The sequence below is a fragment of the Vipera ursinii genome (assembly GCF_947247035.1).
Source record: "Vipera ursinii genome assembly, chromosome: 6".
Taxonomy (NCBI): domain Eukaryota; kingdom Metazoa; phylum Chordata; class Lepidosauria; order Squamata; family Viperidae; genus Vipera; species Vipera ursinii.
Window position 1 is genome coordinate 69,220,875 of NC_139515.1, and position 24,911 is coordinate 69,245,785.

The 24,911-nt window shown below is 38.2% G+C and overlaps 1 protein-coding gene across 1 annotated transcript in view; it reads right to left on the bottom strand.

Moving 5' to 3' along the window:
* The window catches only part of TBXAS1 (thromboxane A synthase 1), a 126,173-nt gene that overhangs the window by 16,979 nt on the left and 84,283 nt on the right, over nt 1-24,911 (bottom strand). The window lies entirely within an intron of this gene.

Sequence of the window (24,911 nt, forward strand, 5' to 3'; positions counted from 1 at the left end):
TGATAATTCAAGACTGAATTAACAAGAGAAATAAATTATCATGGTTTATCCCAGTCAGGTAAATGCTTAGATTGATTTTGGCATTTTAGCCACCTATCCAGTCCTTCCTGAGGACCTGGGATACGCAGATATTGTTTGACGGTGTTAAAGGTATCATTGCAGGATGTAAATAGCAAGTCATGAGACAGCTGTCAGCAAGTCCTTCCTTGCGCATTGACTACTGGGAGAAAGATGAGTGCTGGGACAAGATTTCTGTTTCAAAACATATTGAATACCAAATTCAATGTGTTTTGAAACAGGCGAATGCCGAGGTATGACTGTATGGTTCAACCAAGGGAGAACAAACAATTGAGCAATCTATAGACCTTTGACTGCTTGGTAGAATCCAGAAATCTCTCTTGGTATATTGACTCCCCTATTTGGTGGCAATTGTGGATTGTGGGCTTTGAGCTGCCTTCCAGTTTCTCACTTCAAATTTCCGATGAATGCCATCAACATCTTTGTAGTTGAGCTATTCAGTTTGAGACATAGCTGTCACATTTCAAAATTGGATCTTGCAGTTTAGCTAGCATGTACTGAATTCAAAAAAGTTTGCATTAATTTGGGAGAAAGATGTTGCATGACAGAGCAGACACAAACACGACACACTTTGGGGTGTCAAAATTATTTTTCACAGGATGTAGAAAAACCTGTATATCAAAATGAATGTCTCAGAAAGTGTTGAGTGAGCTTTGCCAATATAGGAGGTGATTCTATCATTTTATTCACCACAGAAATTATGATTAGATTAGCTTGTAACTGGTAAAACTAATACTGAATATTAATTTTATTTCAGCTAAGATTTATCTGTGCTGACACAACCATCATGACTTTGGTCAAAACTTTTTACTCTGATGATAGAACATTTTTTACCAATAAAAAAGAATATTTGTAGCTCAGGGTTGAAATGAGGGATTCTTGGTGCTCTCTGAATTTGGTTGTTTTCTTGCAGAGGTTTCATTACCCAAAATAGGTAACATCCTCAGCACATGATCAGCAAGAAAACAATCAAGCTCAGAGAATACCAAGGACCCCTCAGGACAAATGTTTCCTAATCTTCTTAATATTTTGATAACTTTAATCAGATATGCTCAAATGTGTTTCATAGAGAGAGAGAGATCATTTACGTTCTCATAACACACATTAATGTACATATTAGCAAACTCCCAGGAAAAAACAGAATTGATACATCAAGGCTTTAACAATTAGGAAATCAACTTCACAATCGCGATGACTGGAAGGGAACCAAAACATATGAACCCTATGGCTTGGTTTCAGGGATCACATTTCTGACTTCGTAGAAGTTTGAAGAATCTGAAAAAAAAATCCCCTAGACTTATTTTTCCATCCGTAACTTGCTTGCTTGGTTGCATGTATTAAGCATTACTTCCTCTCTTCTCTCCCCCTCAACAAACAGGAGAGCTTCTCACTTTCTTAATTCCATCTGACAGAAACTTAATGATTGTTCCCATTCATGATTGTTCCCATTCACACCTCTTATATCACCTCAATAGACTGCTGCCAAGTGTTAATGGCAGTATCCTTCTGCATATTCAATGGAGTGCCTTTCAAAAATATTGTAAAGCTTCTCCCCCCTCCCAGTCCCATGTTAGATCAGATTGGTTCATCCTTGATCTTTCTTGTCAACCTCCCTCTTAAAAAAAATATCTGGGAAAAGATGAAAGCATTGAATTATGATATGACTTGGGCAAGTGAAAAGCTGAATGTTATATTGGTCTATTTTAAGGATAATGGATTGCTACTTTGAACTGTTTTATTATTGTATGGCACTTCTATGGACAGATGGTACAAACTACAAAAGATTATTTTGGAGACTAACAAACAAAAGCTTTCGTGCATTGCTATCAACTAACTGCATGATATGTATGTAGTATTTCCTTAAGAGCATTAATTATATCTATATATTTATATGCCTGTTTCTATGTCTAGGTCTGGGGAAATCAGGAAACTTATTTTTAAATTTGGAATCTTATGTACATTTATTATGGAATAAGCACCATTAGACACAATATGATATATTTCTGAGTAATCAGGCATAGGTTTGGAATGAAAATTTTTGTGTTGTGAATATATTTAATAATAACTTGTGTCATGATTGCGACAGATGAAACTCTTCAAAAGAATTTTGAGGCATTGTTTACCTTAAAGGATCTTTTATTTATTTTTATTTATTTAATTTAATTTATATACCGCCCTTCTCCCGAAGGACTCAGGGCGGTGTACAGGGCAATGCAATAAAATACAATGTACAAAAATTAAAAAATATTAAATACTACAGACCTATTCAATAAATTAATACAAAACTATAAAATACCCCTAAACCCATCAGACCAGGCCGGCTTGTTCAAATAAATGTGTTTTTAGGTCCCGTCGGAAGGAGCGAAGGTCGGGAGCCATCCGGAGCTCAACCGGTAGATGGTTCCAAAGGTCTGACGCGCCCACAGAGAACGCCCTCCCCCTGGGGGCCGCCAGTCAACACTCTTTGACCGACGGCACCCTAAGGAGGCCCTCTCTGTGGGAGCACACTGGACGAAGGGAAGTTGATGCTGGCAGCAGGTGCTCCCATAAGTAACCTGGACCCATGCCATTTAGGGCTTTATAGGTCATAACCAGCACCTTGAATCTTACCCGGAGGGCAACCGGAAGCCAATGCAGCTCACGGAGTAGAGGTGTTACATGGGAGTATCGGGAAGCCCCCACCACCACTCGTGCAGCTGCATTCTGCACCAGCTGGAGCCTCTGAGTAGTCCTCAAGGGCAGCCCCATGTAGAGAGCATTGCAGTAGTCCAAACGGGAGGTCATTCATCATTCATCATTTTATTCAAGTAGCAAAATATCAGCACTTACATAATCGATGTCAAAACTGAATTCCCCTCCCCTGGACACATAGTATCAAAGCACAATTCTCTCTTCCAATTAACAGTCATAAATCACATTCCCCAATTAGCTTGAAGCTCAGGCTTCCTCTCCAGCTCTCCAGCCCACCAATTCTTCATCAGCTCTGAGTCCAATAACCTTGGTTCTCATGCTACCTTTTAGTTGTTATGTCTAGCTGAATTTTCATTCACATCCCCCCCCCTCCCAACATCATCTAACTCTAAAAGCAAAAGGGAAAAATGGCTACATTTCCATCTGTTGTCCATGCAAAAACATCCGATGTTGGTGAGCTTTCACAAGTTTGCAGATTGCACCGCAATTCAGTCTTCTCCTCTATCACTCGTTGTTATCTCTGTTTTTATCTTGTATTTTAGAGAGCACTGCCTAGATTAGCAAACAGATTGGCTATACTAATTGGTTTCTATAAATCAAGTCAGTTAAAGACCAACATGTGTATGTTCACAAAATACTAAGCCTGGTCAGTATAAAACCTGGGTTGATTTTCTTGAAATTTGTACTGCTGTATGAACCCGGCATACAACTCTTGGCTCTTTCTGTTTCAGTGTACTGATACATTGTGCAAATTCAGAAAATTGGCTAACACCATATCCAAATCAAGCAAGTTGCGCAAAGCCAGCCACTGGGGATCATGAACTAGTATTATTTCTCAGTCTAGGTCAGAAGGTTGTTATGAAGATAAACTGGGAAAAGAGAACTATGTATACAGCCCAGAGTTCTCTTCATATTCATCTCAACTTTCATAGGGGACTAGTTCCATTAAAGGTAGTCCTTGACTTACAACCATTTGTTTAATGATCATTCAAAGTAACAATGGCATTGAAAAAAGTGACATGTGACTGTTTTTCAACACTTATAACCTTTGCAGCATCCCCATGGACACTTGACCAAAGTTCAGATACTTGGTAACTGACTCATAATTATGACAGTTGCAGTGTCCCAGGGTCATGTCATAACCTTTTGCCACTTTCTGACAAGTAAAGTCAATAGAGAAATCAGAAATCAGAAATCAGATTCACTTAACAACCATGTTAAGTTAAACAACTGCAGTGATTCATTTAACAACTGCCGCAAGAAAGGCTGTAAAATGGGCAAAATTCACTTAACAACTGTCTTGCTTAGCAACAGCAATTTTGGGCTCAATCGTGGTCATGAGTTGAGGACTACCTGTATCTCAAATCCCACTGTAAATAAAGATGCCTAGCCAAATTAATACCTGTGATCTTCGGAAGAAAACATGAATTTAGCAAGCCCCTTTATGACTGAATCGTGATCTGACAACTTTCTGCATATGGAGCATGGTTCATGGAGTATTTTCATTGATTATTCAGTGCATGAGAAATGTTAGCCTAACTATTTTCTTCTGAACATCGCAACCTCATTCTGCTCATGGAGGCTGAAGAGGTCACCAGCAGATTGGTCATTTCAATGATTCACATACACACTCTTTTCAGGCATTCACTGCACAAAATTGGGGCGGCGCAGTGGCTCAGCGGTTAAGATGCTGGGCACGTCGGTTGGAAAGCCAGCAGCCCAGGTTTGAGAACCAAGTGCCACATGATGTGGGTGAGCCCCCCTCACCCCAGCTCCTGCCAAACTAACAGTTCTAAAACATGCAAATGTGAGTAGATAAATAGGTACCACTTTGGTGGGAAGGTAACAGCACTCCATGACATCATGCTGGCCACACGACCACAGAAATGTCTTCAGACAGTGCTGGCTCAGTGGCCTTGAAATGGAGACGAACACTGTTCCCTGTAGTCAGCAATGACTAGAGAATAAAATCTCCAGGGACTCCTTTACCTTTATTTTTTAATTGCACAAAATAGGATTTGAAGCAAGACTTTAAGAGCCATGATTTGTGCATTCCATACTGGAGCATCTTTCTTCACTTCTTTTTCCTTCTACTTCATGCCCCACAGGACAGGCTACCCATCTGTTTATGATTTTCCCTGAACAATACCTTGTTTCTGATTGCACAGATAAACATACTTGGTTATTTCACAGGCAGCTGGTTAGCTCTAATTACACTCTTACTATATCAGAGCCATGAAAACCTTTGCCACTCTAGGAGAAGAAGAGAGGTGTCTAATGGAGCTATGCAAGAAATATTATTCTGATTTTGTTTACTCTACTAGAGCAAGCCTGTCCTATGGCCTTTAATCCTGCTGATCACAATAAAGTACTTTCAGATTGAATGAAAAGGAAATAATGAAAATTTCATTATCCCCCATACCAAAGGAGAAAAAATTGACTTACAAAACACAGAAGGAGAGAGAAGATATTTTTAGTCATCCAAATATTCTGAAAGTCATCTATTTTGGTGAAATTGTTATATTTCTCTACTTTGCACAAATTCAGGGGTCCATGGATATTCCTGGAGGAATTGATTCCTGAAAAATAATGGCTGATGAAACTTTTAGGAAGTGAGTATTAAAAAATTGCATATACTCTGTGAAACTGACAAAAATTACTACTAGAAATTACGGCCATTCTAGAAACTATAAAACAATTGCAATTATCCTTTCAAAGGTTACTTTTTTTTACACTCCCAATTGTTCTGACAATTTGATACACATTTTGCTTTAGTAGACAGAGCAAAATGGTGTAGGAGTATGTGATTTGTACTGAATGTACTCTGTCCATGCTGGAAATTCATATTACAAGTAACCTGAAGGCAACTGTACAGATTTATCTTAACTGAAAGATTCCGTGTCTAGCACTCCCTCTTCAAAATAATTATAGCCTCTTTGAGTTCTATGAAAGAAGCAAACCAGAATATACAGTAAGAAAAATCATTTGGTCTTGATCAAGCAACAGGTTCCATTTTTATTCCTAGTTCGGTTCTTATACTCTGTATGCATAATTTCTTGCTGGATGACTATGTGAGACCAATAAAGAAAGAAAGAAATAATTAGCCAGCCAACCAGTCAGCTTCCTAAATCAGAAGAAATGAATATTTCAGTAAATAGTTCTCCTTTCTGGCTTGATACATAAATAGTACACATCATAATATGATAAGTGCATATTATTTCTTTAGTGTTATGAACGCGAAGGAAAAAACCCAGTGGGTTTTTCATTTTCTCTGGAGAGTACACAGCGTAAACATTTCTGCTTGTGTGGGATTCTACTATAAAAAGATGAACAGCATTTTTAGATTTGTTTATAAGGATAATGCTAAGGAAAAAAGGTATATATGACAATATAATTGAGTAACAAAGATAGAGAATCCTATACACACATACTTCATTGTAGTGTGTTCCAAGACAGGGCATTAGAATTTGGAACATTATAAGCTTTTAAAAAGGGATAATTTCTTACATTCACAATTTAAAACCGCCCTGTGAAAAGACAAAGCTGTAGATTCATTTGTGGTCATAATTTGTTATCATAATAAATTCTGTTTAGTACAAAAAGGAAATAAGGCGAGAGGAAAGAAGAATGTCTTGATGTCATCCAGCGAATTACTTTCTGTTTTTTTCTATTAACTGATGAGTGTTTCTTCCTCCTAGCAGAGCAAAAGGTAATTTTCTATTACCCTTACCTTTTCTATTACCGTTAATCACTACATTATTATTGCAGGAAGAATGACATAGCAACTAAAGTGGGAAGCAATTTCCATTGTTTGCATATATAAAAATACCTTATTGCATTGAAGAGTCTTTGTTATGCCTTACAGGTAATCCTCAAGTTACAACAATTCGTTAGTGACTATTCTAAGTTACAACAGCACTGAAAAAAGTGACTTATTCCCATTTTTCACACTTACACGGAACATGGTCACAAAATTCAGATGCTTAGCAACTGGCTGGTATTTATGACGGTTTCAGTGTCCCAGGGTCATGTGATCACTTTTTGCAAACGTCTGACAAACAAAGTCAATGAGGAAGCCAGACTCACTTAATAACTGTCTATGGACTCACTTAACAACTGTGTTACTAACTTAATAACTAAAACAATTCACTTAACAACTGTGGCAAGAAAGATAATAAAATGCAGCAAAACTCAATAATTGTCTTGCTTAACAATGGAGATTTTAGGCTCAATTGTGGTTGTAACTTGAGGACTATCTGTACTGAACTAAGCATATCAAGAATATTCACTAAACCTTGATTTGTTATTTCTACTGGAGTGAACATAGCTGCAACATTCTGGATCTGTAAGTGTGATTTTTTCATTTCCATCATCACATCAGGAGTTCTTGAGAATGTTGAGAATGCCTTCTTGATCTAAAATTTGATCATATGTATGTGCAGTTAGGCATATTTTTTCTAAAACATTTGGTTCAGTTAAGGCAGGGGTGTCAAACTCAATTTCATTGAGGGCCGCATAAGCATTGCAGTTGCCCTCGGGGGGCCGGGTGGATATGGCCTGGGTGGGCATGGCCTACTGGGTGGGCGTGGGTAGAGTGCGTAAGGCCTACTGGGTGGGCGTGGCCAGCTCTACATCGTTTGCATCAAGGGTGCCTATGGGGGCCTGGGCAGGAGTGGGACAGATCTGAGGGTCTCTGGCAGAAGGAGGGTCTCTGGGCCAGGGCCAAGGCAGTGGGGGCCGTTCCCTCACTGTTTCCAGGGTGGCTTCGCGGGCCACATGAAACCACTTTGCGGGCCGGATCTGTCCCCCGGGCCTTGTGTTTGACATGTCTGAGTTAAGGAGTGTCCACTATCGTGCTGGGTAGAAAGTTCAAAAATTAACACTATATTATTTGGAAGGTGCCCAGTTTGGGGAAGCTTGTTTTACAATCACTAAATGGTCTATCAATAACTATGGGTGTGATGATAAAATAGAAATTCTGTATTGGAACAGAGTTTCAGTACAAGAAAAGATTTGTACTGAATGCTGGTATTTCTTTGTCCTGCAAATGGAAAACTTAGTGAATAGAATAGAATAGAATAGAATAGAATAGAATAGAATAGAATAGAATAGAATAGAATAGAATAGAATAGAATAGAATAGAGCTGGAAGGGATCTTGAAGTCATCTAGTCCAGCCCCCCACTCAAGCAGGAGAACCTATACCATCTGAGACAAGTGACTGCCTAGTGTCTCTTCTTAAAAACCTCCAGTGATGGAGCACCCATGATTTCTGGAGGCAAACTGTTCCACTGGTTAATTGTCCTCACTGTTATGAAGTTTCTCCTTCATTCCAGGTTGCTTCTCTCTTTGGTCAGTTTCCAACCATTGTTTCTTGTCCTGCCCTCTGGTGCTTTGGAGAATAATTTGACCCCCTCCGGTTGGCCACAGTAAGAAAAGGATGGGGAACACACTAGGTTTTTTTTGGTCTATTCACACGCACATTTTCTTAATTAGGGAAAACAATTACTTCAATTAAAGCACAATGAGAAGCCCATGGAGGGAAACAGGGGCAACAGAAGAAGATCCATGTACATATCATAGCTTCTACAATGCAACAGTTCAGAATATGTGAGGTAATATTTGATGGACAGAGGTCATACTTCCTTTTTCTGACTTCTGAAGGGCTTCAAAAAGTCATAGAGTTATGGGATCTCCAAGGGGACGGACCCATTTTTTGGCTATTTTTTGGCGCTTTAAGAATGGGCTTAAGAAAGGGAAGTCTCTGGGAGACAAAATACTTCCATTACCTACACTTAAATCTTTCAGAAACCTTCCATTCTTTAATTTTGGAAGAAAAATCCCAAGGATAAAATTCTGCTAATTTGCCATCAAAAATCAGTGGTGTGATCAACCTTCTCACCCTTGTTTTAGATCTCTGGAATATATAAATTCAGGTGGGAGTAAATTTTTAATGTTCAAGATCTTTTACCACAATCGCCCTCAAAAGACTATAGGCCAATTAGCTCCAACCTTTCCAAACCCAAGATCCATCCTGAATCACGCCTTGCAACTTGAGATTCGCTTTTACTTTTTCCAAGTGCTTTTTGTGTTCCTGCTTTTAATATATCTCAATCACATCAAAGACTGGACAGCTGGAACCATTGTTAAGTTTAACAACAGAATAAATTTAACACTTTTTCTTACCCTAATATACCAAGAAAGAGAAAATCTGCACCCTCTGAAATTTTCTATTCCAATTATCAAACACTGACAATAGGATTCCTTTCCTCCACTTTTCTCTTTCAGGAAACAGGGGAATGTTGCAAATGGGGATGCTCTTTTATCTAACTGCAGTTATTTATTTTAGTAAGAAGTGATTCACCTGGAGGATCCAGCTTTATTTAATCATTTTATTCATATTCCATCTTTATTATTTTGAGGCATGAGCTGTGCAGGCACAGTGGTTAGAATGCTGTATTGCAGGCTAATTCTGTCAACAGTCAGGAGTTTGATCCTCATTGGCTCAAGATGGACTCCGCCTTCTATCCTTCCAAGGTTGGTAAAATGAGGACCAGATTGTTGGGGCATTATGCTGACCTTTGTAAACTGCTCAGAGAGTGGTGTAAAGCACTACGTAGAAGTATATTAAGTCTAAGTACTATTGCTATTATTTTTACAAATAACTCAAAGTGGTGAATAAATAGAACACATCTTTCTCTTCCTATTTGCCCACAACAACAACGTGAGGTGGGTTGGGCTAAGTGTGTGTGACTTGCCCAAGGTCACCCAGCTGGCATTCATGGTTAAGGTGTGACTAGATCTCACAGTCTCCTTGTTACTAGCCTGTAGCCTTAGGCACAAAAACCATTTTTTTCATTTGAAGAATAACATATGGGCTAGCTTAGGGCATCTAAAATAGTTGGACTTTCTTATCATCCAGACAAATTATAGGAGCTGAAGTCCAACATATTTCAAGGCTCCCATACTGTGGAATGCAACCATAAATAATTACTTTTCATGTATTCTGGAAAATATTGTGCAGTATCCAGAATGGACTTTACTTTAAGCACAAGGGAATCCCATTCAATCTTAAGAGAAACTGGACTTTAAGAGAAACAGTTCGTTATAATTCTAATTATATGGTAATAATACATAATTTGGCTTAACTGATTTTATACATAATATATTAACCAAAATTACTCTCTGGCCTTTTTTATAACATAATTTTATTAAAATTTTAAAAATTACAATTAATATTTCTTTAAATTGTAGTTATTGGGCATTTGTAATTAATAGGAATGTAATTATATAATTGTATAAACCAAATATAATCTCCTATATAGAAAGAAAAAAAAGAAAATGAAAAATAACTCCTAAACTGGTTTTTATGGCTAAGGCAGGACTTGAACTCACAGTCTGGAATATATATTTTTATTTATTTAAAAATTCCTTAAATAACAATCCTTTAAATCATGGTTTCTTGTATCAGTACATAATAATTTTTTTAAAAAAAATTAGAATAAACTCAACTTTGTATCCAAAGTTCTTTATAGATTGGAGGAACAGTTTCTTATGTCCCTGAATATTAATTGCACAGTAATATCACTGTGCAATATCACTGACACCTAATTCAGCCTTGGGACTTCATGGCTTTTAACATCTGTCTTGCGAAACTTTCTTGCTTCTTTTATCCACACACCTACTTTAAAAAAGAATTAAACATCACGCCTGATGAATTGTTCTGAAGAACTTGAAAACTTAGCACATTTTTATTATTATTATTTTAGTTGGTATCAACTAATCAGTTAGAGCGGGACCAACAGAGTTATGACTGTTTTTAATCACAGCTGTAGTAACATACTGGGGGGATGAGAGGGAGTTAAATAGCCTTTGATTTTATTTCACCATCATTTTCCATCACCTGCCTTTCGGAGATATACTTCAGAGGATACTAGATCAGCTTCTCACCTTGAAAGAAAGAAAAATTACCAAAGAACAAAGTCTGTTGTGTCTTTCTTAAGGGAGGTTTTTTCCCCCAATACTCTTGACCCCATGAGGTTTGCTTCGCAATGAATAGTCACTGGGAAGGAAATAAATAATGAGAGGATACAGAATGAGTTGTTATAATATCTTGGAGGAAAAAGTACAGAATACAAAAATGTCCCCAGAGATGAATGGATGAAGGGGCTTTGAAGGTTTAAAAAGGTTGTTTGTTTTTAAAATTTGTTTATTGTTCTATTGCCTCTTGAATAGGATTGCAAATCAAAATTAAGTTTTCCTTTCTTCCTCATTATTAGAAGCCTGGGGTAGAGAAGAAGACTTAAAAATATTACAAATCAATTCATAAATGAATACAGCACAGCAAGTAAACAAGAGCCTTCAGCAGAATGTAATGAGGTCTACAAGTAGAATGCCATTATTATAATCTCTGAAAGGAAGACAGTTCCTGTCTAGCTAGCTCCTGCTAGCATCCGGTTTAAGTGCTGGATTAACACTGGGTAGATCTAGGGCCATGTCCCACATTAGCCACAAGGCTAAATGGATGGTTATTATAGGATAGCTGCCATTTTTATACCTAAGCTAATTGAAAGGTCTTGGTGAAGATTTGTTGTTGTTGTTGTCTTCAAGTTATTGTTGACTTCTGATGACTTCTTGAAGAAGTCCCTGCAGTTCTCAAATTTTGGAAGTAGTTTGTCATTGCTTCCTTCCCAGGGCTGAGATGGTGTGACTGGCCCAAAGTCACACAGTTGGCTTTGTTCCTAAGGTAAGACTAAAACTCTTCTAGCCTGGTGCTTTAACCATTACAACTAACTGGCTCTTGGGGAAGATATATTGTCATATATATGGCAGGGCTTTTCAACCTTTTCACTCATTGTACCACTTTTAGGATATGGCAACATCCGAGTACCACCAGTCGCCTAGCAAGGTGTCAAAAACTTGATGACCAAAAAAAAAAAAAGGAAAAAAGTGATGAAGTACAGGTAGTCCTTGACTTACAACAGTTCGCTTAGTGACTGTTCGAAGTTACAATGGCACTGAAAAAAGTGCCCCCCAAGCCACAGCCGAGCAAGACACCTGCCTGCCTGCCCGGTGGCACTCTTTCACCTGTCCAAGGTTTTCATTGTTGTGAGCATTTCTGTTGAGGGTTGGTAGCGGGGGTGGCATGGGGGGGTGTTTGGTTTTTATTCCCCCCTTCTGCTGGGCGGTTGCAGCAGGTTTTGGTCACTTCACATGACCCTGGAACACTGTGACCATCATAAATATGAATCAGTTGCCAAGCGTCTGATTGTAAATCACAAGACCCTGGAGATGCTGCAACATTCCGGCTGATTGGTGCTTCTTCTGGGCTCAGCAGAAATGCCAAGATCAGTGCTGAGCTCCAGCTGGAGCCTGGTGCTGATCCTGGTGCTTCCGCTGAGCCCTGACAGCCCTGCAGCGGCAGCCGTCTCTCGCTCAGGCTTGTGTGGTGCTGAAACCAATTCAGCTCATTCCCCTCCCCCGCTACTTCTCTAGGATGGTTGCGTACCACCTGCCAGGTGCCAATGTACCGCAGGTGGTATCTGTACCACTGGTTGAAAAGCCCTGATATATGGAACTTGCAGCTCTGAGTTTCTAGAGGAAAGGAGACATAAATGTAAAGAATACATCTGTGGCTGCATAGCAAATAGCAGTATTTCGGGGTAAGTAACATGCACAGCACAGAAAAGGAATAAGCAGTCAAACCAAACAAATATAGGCACAAGAAAGAGAGAAATAAAATTAAAACTAGTTACAGGGAAAGAAAAAGAGAGAGAACTACAGCTAAATCTAGGTTATAGTCACATCATTCATTTTCCATCTTTATATCATCACCTTGCTTCTAGCATGCCCAGATACTATTCAAGCATTGGTTTTTATGTGTTTTTGAATTCTCATATTGCTCCTTCTGAGCATTTCATCAGTTCCATTGAATCACAATTTTTCTTGGTCTTTCCCTTTCTCTCAACCCATTCACACTATTGTATTCAATCAATATTCATAGAATATTCTTTATTTTATCTACCTCTTTTTTATTTTACTATGCATGCTTCTAAAATATCCCATTTCTATAGTATGTATGTATGTATGCATGTATTTATTTATTTATTTAGGTTTCTTTGATATATTTTCATATTTCCCCTGACATTTCCAACTCTCACATCAAGGTAACAAAGCAGGCAGAAGCATATTCAGCCATTTTCATTTCTTTTGATTAAAATTTTCCCTATACCCATAGCCATTCTGGAACCGTTTGTACATCTTAAATGTTTTCTATCCATTTTGCCAACCTTCAGACAAGGCAAAAGAAAACAAAAAACCCACCAAAAACAAACCCTCTTCAATTTGACTTTTTCATCATTTATGAAATTGTTTGCTCAATTTTTTAGTCTTGCTACATTAATTTTCAGATCCATACACCTTATTACATTATATAATCTAGAGTAAGCTGCAAAGATTTAGGTTCTCAGTCAATAACAAAGCATAGTGTGCGTATAGAAATTCATATCCCAACCATCACATCTGTAATGTACCACATTATTTATACATTTGTCACAACAACAACAACAACAACAACAACAACAACAACACACACACACACACACATACACACACACACAAAATTGAAGGGCACAGCATACATCCTTGTTTTTTATTCTGATAATGAAACATTCGTTAAGCATTTAACTGATTCTTTAGACATGTTTTACTACCATTATGTACTGATCTTAATACTTAGCAATGAACCTGCTATTTTCGATAGTTGTACAAAACATTCCACAATCAAAGCCAATTAATTTTGCTGTATGCTTTTTCCAAATTCTATAAATGTATAGTGAACTTTTTTATAAATAATGAATAGATTGTGTACATTACTGCCAAAGAGGCATATTGCTACAAATAAGGCAGATTAGGTTACAGTGCCAAATTATCAGTCATTTTTCTATCACTTTTTTCCATTGCAATATGTTGCAAAGTCACAGACTTACTGGATTACTTTTTTCAACTCTTAATAATCTTTGAAAATCAAAAGTCAGCAAATTAGAGACACAGGCCTGTAATACAAAAGATTTATGACAAACGTTGATGGAGGACTTTAGGACACATTGAAGGCATTATAAAAAAAATCATAAATAAAAATTGAACATAATAAATAAATAAAATCCTTGGAGATGTGATGCATAAAGATAATGGGAAGTTTACATCTGAATAAGTTCCTTGCATTGACATGTAACAAGACAATGTTTTCTTATTCATTAACCTTCTCACTTTCAACATAAGTGTCTTATCACATTCAAAGAATGCATACTTTCATTACAACTCCTTCCTAGTGAATTCTTTGTTCATTAAAGAAACAACTCCTCCAATTCTGCCCTTGTTTTCACACAATGAGGCCCAGTTATTGGATGTGTGCTGAATTTTTACCATACCACTCATCCTCTTGAGTTGGCAGTGCAATATTTGCCTTTTGTGGGACCTGCTGTTTCTGATTTGCAAGGCTACGCTGACTTCTGAAACTCTGAACAAACTGCAGTTTCAGAAGCCGAGCTCTTAGGAGTGACAATAAAAAATGATGAATAAATAAACATGAGGAAGGCAGCTTGCTAAGGGGGCTTATTTAATCTCCATCCTTGAATATAGAAAGGGAAATGAGATTCCCCTTACAGAAATCTCATACAGCCTAGAGGTCTTGATTGGCTGGGACAGACTGATGAGTTCTAAGGGTGGAATAAAGAACATTCCCAATGGGATCCTGAATCACCACTATCATCTCTGTTAACAGCTCAGTTAGTTTATTTTTCATTTGTTTCTGGAGCAAATGTGTTATGTCCAAAATTGCAGTGAAGCCAGTTTTCCATCCTAATTTACAGTCTAAATGTTGGAGATGTGGTAGTTTAGAAGCCACCTATTTTCATATGTGGTGGACTTGTAGAAATATAAAAGCTTTTTGGATTAAAATTTGGTGGAACATTCAAACGATTTTTAAGAGAAAGATAAAGTTCTCTCCACAATTGTTTTTATTGGGTATTGTTGTAGATTGTGATGTTAAAGAAACTAATTTGATGTTGAATATGATAACAGCAGCACGGTTACTGGTGGGACAATATTGGAAGAAGGATATGCCTACTATAGAAGAATGGGTGTTTAAAGTTTTGAATCTTGCAGAAATGTCTAAGATTTCTGCTTACTTGAAAGATCATTCACAGGAAAGATATATTTCAGTTTGGAGGAGATGGATAGATTATATTCAGAATAAATATGGGACTAAAAAGTTCCATTTAGCTTATGAGTAGATTTTAGAGGGATATTGTTATTGGTACTTTGTATGTAGTTATGTTAAAGGGGAGTTAAAGCACATTATGAATTTGGTTAATTGTATATTATGCATAATTTTTATTTAGAATATGATTATTATAACTATAATCCTGTATTTAGCTCTGGGAAGTGGGGGAGGGGAAGTGGGGGGGTTTGGGGTGGGGGGGATTTGGGGATATATTGTAAAATCTTGTTTTTGTAAAACTCTTTAATAAAAAAAAGAGTTTAGTTTTCCATTTTCCCATTGTTGGGAATTCTAGCTCATCTTACCTCCTGGCCCCCTCACAATAAAACTTCAACTTCTATAGTTTCATGCTAATATGTCTTTTCAGCCCCCATCATAGCTACTCTTCAGACTTTTTACAAACCATGTAACAAATGGAAACAGCATGAATAGAGGGAACAGTGCACTAAATAAGATGGTTCACATATAATTTTGGAAATCATTACTTTCAAATCTGTTCGCTAGCACTGATTATTATGGACAAACATTTTCTGAAAACTGGATTTATGTATGATAAATTGGCTAGAAGACGTGCCGTAAGGTTAGTGCACCTATTTTGATGCTTATTGTCTGTAGTGAAAAATTCCACTGCCATGAATCAGCAGATTAAGGGAGATTCAGGACGGATTCCCCACACTTGCACTAAAGAAGAGATCTGCAGAACTAAAGTAAGTTTTAAAAATCTGAAAAGAGGTCAGCAGATAGTAAGGCAGGAAGATATTTACGGAAAGATGTACAAAAGGACTTCGTACATATTTCCATTTCATTTTGGTAATAGTGATATAAATTCAGCAGATTGGAAAATTGATTTAATATGAAAATATTAACATATCTTCACAACCTGGAGGATCAACACAAAATTAAATTGTGTAATTTAGGGAATACAATGGAAAAGGGACCTACCTTTAAATTTTTAATTGGCACACATTGACACAAAAAAGTTGTCCTGTTAAAAAAAACATACCCACTTACTTCCCCCTCAGTAGTGATTCAGGGGTGCCACAGTTATCTATTTTTAGAGCATCCTAAGTATCATACCATTAAAATATGTAGGCAGAGAGATAACGTGTAGCAGTTTGTTTCCTGTACCCTTCTGTATCTTTTTTTTCCTTTTCATTATGAAAAACAATTTTAATTATATTTTCCTGGCAGAAAGCCAACTCTGATTACCAAACAAGAAAATGACAACTGTCTGAGCCCATTTAAATTTTTAGAGCATCCTAAGTATCATACCATTAAAATATGTAGGCAGAGAGATAATGTGTAGCAGTTTGTTTCCTGTACTTGCACACAGGAACCCTTCTTCTGTATCTTTTTTTTCATTATGAAAAACAATTTTAATTATATTTTTCCTGGCAAAAAGCCAACTCTGATTACCAAACAAGAAAATGACAACTGTCTGAGCCCAGTTAAATTTCCTGTTCTAAATGACATTTAGCTAAATTATATTTAAAAGGGAAAAAAATTAATAACTACTACTAATACTACAATTATTGTTGCGCCAGGTATAAACCGTGATCAACTGTATTAAGGGCTCATTTGTTAAGAAAACTGAAGACCCAAAAAATAAACAAAAAGAGAAGCTGGCAAGACCCTAAAACAAGGGGTCCTTGGGGATCTCTGAGCTTGTTTTCTTGCAGATGTTTCATTACCCTAACTGGGTAACTTCATCAGTGCTAGTAATGATGTTACCTAGTTAGTAGTTAACTAAGTAGTGGCTTGTTAGTAGTTAACTAGCAATGATGATGTACCTAGTTAGGGCAATGAAACATCTGCAAGAAAACAAGCAAGCTCAGAGAGCAAGCAGCAAGGACTCCTCATTTCAACCCTGAGCTATAAATATTCTCTTTCATTGGAGACTCTAAAACAGGAAGACAAGATGATAGGAAACTAATGCTCAACCAACGTAGAAACCTAACTAAAACAAATCAGAAATACCTTGTTATTACGTAGTTGCTTGATTTTCCATGAATCTACAGAGCAATTTACAGTCAAGAGATCACTGGGGAAAGTAAATTCCATAGAAACACATGGATTGCTCTATATCAGGGGTGTCAAACTCAATTTCATTGAGAGCCCCATCAGCATTGCGGTTGCCCTCAGGGGGCCGGGTGGGTATGGCCAGGGTGGGCGTGGCCTACTGGGTGGGCATGGCTAGAGTGCTTATGGCCTACTGGGTGGGCGTGGCCAGCTCTACATCGTTCGCATCAAGGGTGCCTATGGGGGCCTGGGCAGGAGTGGGACAGGTCTGAGGGTCTCTGGCAGGAGGAGGGTCTCTGGGCCAGGGCCAAGGCAGTGGGGGACGTTCCCTCACTGTTTCCAGGATGGCTTTGTGGGCTGCATGAAACCACTTTGTGGGCCGCATCTGGCCCCCGGGCCTTGTGTTTGACATGTCTGCTCTATATTCTATCATTAGTTCAAGACTAACTCAATAAGGAGACTAAAATTTGAGATCATCCAGTTTTGGAACATTTGTGGAAAATTTGTTGAGGAAAATCTGTATACAAGAGTGTGTCATTTAGCAATCCATTGTTGCTTTTGAACTAGACGATTGCTTAGCCTTTGTAGGAAAAGCACACTGTCATGGTACAGTTCACAGAAATTGCTCTTAGACCTTAGTACAAGTTCTTTAAATGGTATCTGAAAAGAAATATGGCTTCTCTTATCTAGGCAGATATTATCTATGAAAGGATATCAGAAAAGAAAGCACTATAATATACAAGTGATAAGATCACACAGTGCTGGGCACCAGGAAAAGGATTTTGCTTGTCCTTGGTCTAAGGTCTTATTGTAACAACTTGCATAAAGATTGAGGCTAATGAGACTAAAAAGCTGTTTTAGAAACAAAAGACAGATGGCAGAGAGCTTCAAGGCTGGGAAGGGAAGGTTAAAAAGGTGGGAGGCCCAGGATTTGGACCTTGAAGCTGACATGTGTATAAGATATGGTGAGACACAAAACGCCATATGTATGGCTTTCTAATTCTCTAACTGCTTTTCTATCCTTTTTGTGGTTGCCTCGGAACATGACTTTGAAAAACAGTTTTCTAGCTATCCATGATACAAAATCTTGATAGTGGGATCAAGCAAGGCATGAGAGGAAATGGTTAGAACCCACCTTTATCCTGTCCCAAATTTTGGAAGAAAAAAAAAATAAGAAATCCAAGCTTGCATCAACCACTTTGATCTAAAGCAGGATCCCGTTTCAACCCCTGTGTGACATACTGTATATGGTGTGAATAAACACTTGATTTATTTGTCCTCAAGTCATTGAAACTACTAACCAGTTTCACTGCATGACTCCAAGTTGAAGTCTTATAATAAGGGAAAATATAGTTTCTTCACCCTAGGATCAATAATACCTCTTACACAGGTATTGTAAAAGGTTGAGGGCCTTTGCCATAATATACTGTGTAGTATACTGTACAGTTTAGCAATAGGTTCAAAATGTTTGGTAGCAACTGCTATTTTGGGAATGTGATAATTAAAATAGCTTGCAGTTTGTAAACTTAGCTTTCTAGTGTGGTTCTACCAGTAATGAACCCTTCTGAGGGATTTCGACAAATATTGTACTTAACCTCTTTGAACTATCTTTATCTGCTATTTTGCTGAATTGAAAAAGCTGCAGATATTTTTTTTCTAGCATCTAGTTCCTCAGACTTGAAATTATATTTTCTGTGTAAGGTTCCCAATCTCCCACCAATGTCTTAAGGAATCTAGGTCTTAAACCCAAGATTAAACAAGATGCCATAATTAATTTTACAATTTTATAGCTACATTTCTTCCATTTAACAATGAGGTATTACATAGCTTATTTATTTAATAATTCTTAATAAGTCTATTTTGATTTTAAAAAAATCAACCTTAATATTAGGCTAGCTAATATCTAAAAGTCTTTTGTTACTTGGCACATAATACCAATATGAAAATTGCATGATGGCCAGTCTCTGAACAAAAGCTATGGATGGCTATTGTTTTATGACCTTTCACATCACTGTACTGTGTAAACACTTACAGGAAGAATAAGCATATACTCAATTGGAATTTAAGCCTTTTTAGAGAGATCATAGTGCCAGAATTGCAAATATAAAGGCTTGGGCTGCTGAAATTAAAAAGCAAAGACACTTTTTATCTTATTTGCTTTGTTGCCAATCCTAGGGGGTGGTGCTCATCTCCGTTTCAAGGCCATTGAGCCAACACTGTCCGAAGACGTTTTTCCACAATCATGTGGCCAGCATGATATCATGGAGCACTGAGACCTTCCCACTGAAGTGGTACCTATTTATCTATTCACATCTGCATGCTTTTGAACTACTAGGTTCGCAAGAGCTAGGGCAAGGACAAGAGGTCACCCCATTGTGTGGAGCTCAGGTTTCAAACTTGGGCTGCTGGCTTTCTAGCCAACAAGCCCAGCATCTTAACTGCTGAGCCACCCACTACCCTAACATATATACACATCAATATATAAAATCAAACACATAACGGCTTAGATCACATGCTTCATTTTCCAATTAAAATTAGGAAAAATTAGGGAATCAACTGTATGATCCAATGAACTATATTGAATTTTATCAACATAGATAATAAGTCAAGATTGGTTACATAACGTAACAATATAAGATTGTGTGAGGGATTCATGTCATGATTTCTGGGGACAGATATACTGAGTAGGTGAGCAATAAAGCAGGATTTCATTTTCACTTCCCACCATGATTAGTGTTCTCCCAAATGTAAATAGACTGATTTGGCCAGGAATATCATTACATGATCCCACATATCTTAGTGTAAAACACAAACAGAGGAATAGTATATGGAGGGTCCAGTTTCCCCAAAGTAAAAAATCTGAAACAGTCTTCTCTGGGGTCTGGGATTTTCAGATACATCACGATGGGATCACAACTGCCAGGATCCCATTAGCACAGGGGTGTCAAACTGCCAGATGCTTCATAGCAAAACTGCGCCCACCCCATTGCCGGCAGTGGCCAAAAAAAAAGTCACAATATGTCGCGACGCATCACGTGATGTTGCGAGTTTGACACCCCTGCATTAGCAAGTTGGCTGGGATTTGGGAGAATTATAGTCCTCCTGTTACATCTGAAAGACAACAGGTGGAGAGATCTGTTAGACAATCAACATCCCGAGGAATTGAAAACCAGCCCAGCACAATGTAAGATAGGAAAACAAAACAAAAGAAAAAAGGTAGGCTGTTTAAAAACAGAAAGGAAAGAAGGAAGAAAGATGTTGCAACCTGCTAAATGATAGCAAGAGCTTTTACAACTTTTGAACTCTGGAAGAGCAGAAGAATGAAAGCTGGCAAAAATTACGGGGGAGCATTTCGTTTGCGAAAAGTAAAAGCCCGCCCTCTGCTACTATAAACAGTTCTCTGCTGAAACAGCAAACAGGGAGTTCCCTGGAATGTCTGCTTTCATTTCACAAAGGAATTAAAAGGTCATTGGCACCAATCTTTAAGCAAGCGGCTGACTGCTTGTCAAAGCTGGTGAGACAAGGACCTGGCGGTGCCAGTGGCTTTTCTATGCCTTCCCTTTTGTTCCCTCTCTCTTTCCCCCTAAAACTCAATTTGCGCCAGTGACCATTTAATCCAGAAACCAGAATCACTTGGATTCCTTGAGGCTACAAGTATTAATAGCCCAGCATGCACACTTGCCCATTTGCTGTAGGACATTTTTAAAATTGTAATCAGCTAGAGTGTGGTTTGTAATGGGACTTTTGAAAACAACTGTGAATAATGTGTCCAACACTGAGAATTGCGTTTCCTACAAAATGCCCCCCCTTTTTTTACTATTAATAGATTCCTACTACACATTTATACACACACACACACACACACACACACACACTTCCCATTCCACCCTCCCCTTGGTTTTCTTTTCTGCTGCTAAAATGAAAAGAGTTGGCAATATATGTTTCAGGAAACTCCAAGTGATCTAGAAATCCCAAACATAGGATCAGCAAAGAATCTGTGTTCTCAACTAAACTTGGTTCTTTGGAGCAAGCGTTGAAAGGAACAGCAGCAGACATGCAACATTTGCAGTAGCATTATGGTGAAATCATCCAAATTCAAAATCCTGGCTCAAAAACAGTAACTGTGAGAGGGAACTTAGAGTCCTAGTGGATGATCACTTAAACATGAGTCAGCAGTGTGCAGCAGCAGCCAAAAAAGCTAATACAATCCTTGGTTACATAAACAGAGGCATAGAATCAAAAATCACATGAAATATTTGAACCTCTTTATAAAGCCTTAGTAAGGCCACACCTGGACTACTGCATCCAGTTACAAAAGAGATGTTGAGACTTTGGGATATGTGCAAAGAAGAGCAACTAAGATGATTAAAGGCCAGGAGATGAAAACTTATGAAGAACAGTTGCAGGAATTGGGTATGGCCAGTCTAGATAAAAAAAGGACTATGGGTAACATGATAGCAGTATTCCAGTATTTGAGGAGCTGGCACAAAGAAGGGCATATGTGTCAACTTATTTTCCAAAGTACCAGAAGGCAAGACAAGAAACAATGGATGGAAATTAATCAAGGAGAGAAGCAACCTGGAATTAAGGAGAAACTTCATAACAGTGGGAACTATTAACCAGTGGAACGCTTTCAGAAGTTCTGGGTGCTTCATCACTGGAGGTCTTTAAGAAGAGATTGGACAGCCACTTGTCTGAAATGATATAGGGTCTCCTGCTTGAGAAGGGGGTTGGGACCAGAAGACCTCCAATGTCCCTTCCAGCTCTGTTCTGATTGATTGAAATTTTAACTACACTCAGGACAAGACCTGTTCAAAGGAAAACAGGAATAGGTTTGGCAGTGCACCTACTGCATGGCTGTGTTCAAAGTCAACCTACGTTTTCAGAGTATCATACAATACATTCAGGACTTGGAGCCTCACCAGTTGAGAGGACTGTGGTTGTGGCTACAACTATCTGAACACTCACCATATCACAACCGAAAGACAAAAAGCCAGCATGCAAGCAAAAATGCCATTTGCTATGTAAATAATAATATGATATGATGATATGATATGATATGATATAATATGATAAAATGTGTGTGTGTGTGTGTATATAGAGAGAGACAGAGAGAGACAGACAGAGACAGAGAGAGAGAGAGAAAAAGACAGAGAGAGAGAGAGAGAGAGAGAGAGAGAGAGAGAGAGAGAGAGAGAGAGAGAGAGAGAGAGAGAGAGAGAGAAGAAAATGTAATTTACAAGGTGAGAGTAAGGTATTACCAACAATATCTTATGTGGGAGAAAACCCAATAAAGAATTAATGCAGGGGAATAAGAAGGATGAATTGGTGGAAAACATTAATGAAAGCTGTGCTTTTTTTCTTCCATTAATCTCGATATCTTTAAAGCAGAAAATACTCCTTTTTCAAAGTCAGAACAATTCTAACTAAGCACCGCTTATATGTAACACTTCTGTTGATGTGTAAGGCTGCAGAACAGGAATATATAAATTCACTAGAAGTCACTTGAGGAAAACAAAGGACTAGATAAAAGGGGGAAAGGAAATAGGAGTAAGTTGATTAAACATCAGAACCACATTTTTGTATGTGACTGCTAATATTTTTTTCTTTGGAAACAGCAACACCTTTTTCCATTGCCCAACTCCTTTCTCAGAAAAGGATACAAGAGTCTCCTCCAGGACAGCAAATTCCAGTTAGGGTGCCTTGTTATTTCCATTTATAATAATGAAAATACAGAACCCAGAAATCTGAGAAGGTAGAGAAAGCAGAGCTGAAAATGGTTTCCATTTGTTATAGAGAGGGGAAAAACATAGATTTTTCTTTCTTATCATCTGCTTTCAACAACCATGACAATCAAATCAGTACTGCAGTGTCTGTCTTCACTTCAGGCATGCAGATACATTACAGCAGCCTTGCAGCCTTGACTCTAAAGTCCAACAAATTGCATTCTGTTGATAATTAGAACTCACATGCCATGTAGAAAGATAAAGATGCTTATTTACTTATAACATTTATAGTCTACCTTATTCCCAAGATTCGGCAGCTTACATAAAATAAAGAACTAAATAATAAAAGCATAAACATAAACAAGAAAACATCATAAAAATATTTTAAGGAAGAAATGTAATGTATATTTGTGATTCCACATTCCAAATACCCTGATAAAAAGCCAGGCTTTTGTTATTTTACAAAATTACACAAGGAGCGGGATAGGGGACTTTTAATTTTATAGGAAAGCACATTCCAAAGTCCACAACACAAAAATCTGTTTCTAGGTTCCTTCTTCCTTTTATTCTTACACTGGGGAGTGGAATAGGGGTACCTAGAGAACCTTGTTTTGGTGAACCAGATAAGATGTTAGGTTCCCTCTGGAAAAGACAATCTCTGGGCTACTCTTAACTGAAGCACTTAGTAGGCAATAAATATGTCTTTTAATTGTACTCAGAAACATACTAGTGACCAATTAAATTCCCACTGAGTAGTAGCATTTGGCACCAACTGAAGCTTACAGCCCAGGGGTGTTAAACCGCTGGCCCGCGGGCCAGATGTGTCATGGTGAAACCGTGCCCACCCCATTGCTGGTAATGGGAAAAAAGTCACGATACATTGCGACACATCACGTAACATTGCGAGTTTGACACCCCTGTACAGCCCCACAAAAAGTGCATTAGAGTAACGCAGGAGAGAAATAATGACTGTGGTGAGTTAGCATCAATAAGTAGGACTGCAATTGGCACCAGTCAGCACTAGCTAAAAATGGATGAAGGCTTTGTTGGCCATGGTCTCTATCATTGTTCTGGTAACAATCATGAGTTCAAGAGTAATTCAAAGGGATAGACCTGCTCCTTCAGAAAGTCTGTGATCCCATTTAGAATTGAAGAATGGGCCAACAGAAAACCTGAAGGCTTTCAAACAAACAACTCAAGATTTACTGGAATTTAGCTTCAGTTTGGTTTCTCTTATCCTGACAGCCTCCAGAGAACAAGATAGAATATATCTACTGTATCTCCTGTCTAGTCTGAGCAGAAGATACTTGGGTAAATATACCCCCAAAGGATGAATGACCTCCCCCCAGGGGCTCCCTACAGATGCTGAGAAAAAAGAGAGAGAAAGCTGCACCTAGCAGAAATCCACAGTAGAGCAGTCAAGGATCTGAGCACTCCTCCCACTAATATTGAGAAAACCACCCATTCAGGAAGGAGCAGAGCCTTTACCATACCTTCTCTATGCCTTTACATTTTCCTATTCCTTCTATTAATTTCCACGTCAATTTTTTTAATTTTAACCATATCAAAATTTAAACGTTATAAGCATTGATGGCACCACATAGTAATAAAGTATTATATTATTTAAATGGTCATCAGAATAGTTAATACCCCTTATGATTTAATCTTTTAAAACTGGAGAGATTGTGGGTTGAATTTAGGGCTTCCTGCATGCAAAGCACATGCATCACTGCTAAGGTAGGTCCTCCTTCCTTTATACAATAGGATTGGTGGAGCCTTGGTGGAGCAGTGGGCTAATGCCTCCTTAAGTAACACCAGCTGCCTGCAATTAGTGCAGGTTCAAGTCCCACCAGGCTCAAGGTTGACTCAGCCTTCCATCCTTCCGAGGTAGGTAAAATGAGGACCCAGATTGTTGGGGGCAATTAAGCTGACTTTGTAATAATGCCGCTTGGGGTGTGTGTGAAAGCCCTAATAAGCAGGCATATACATAGAATGAAGGCTACTGCTAAGCTTGTAAGCCGCCCTGAGTCTTCGGAGAAGGGCGGGATATAAATGGAATTAAAATAAAAAAAATAAAAAATTGCAAATCCAGAGTAACATCAAACCCAGAGATGGGCAA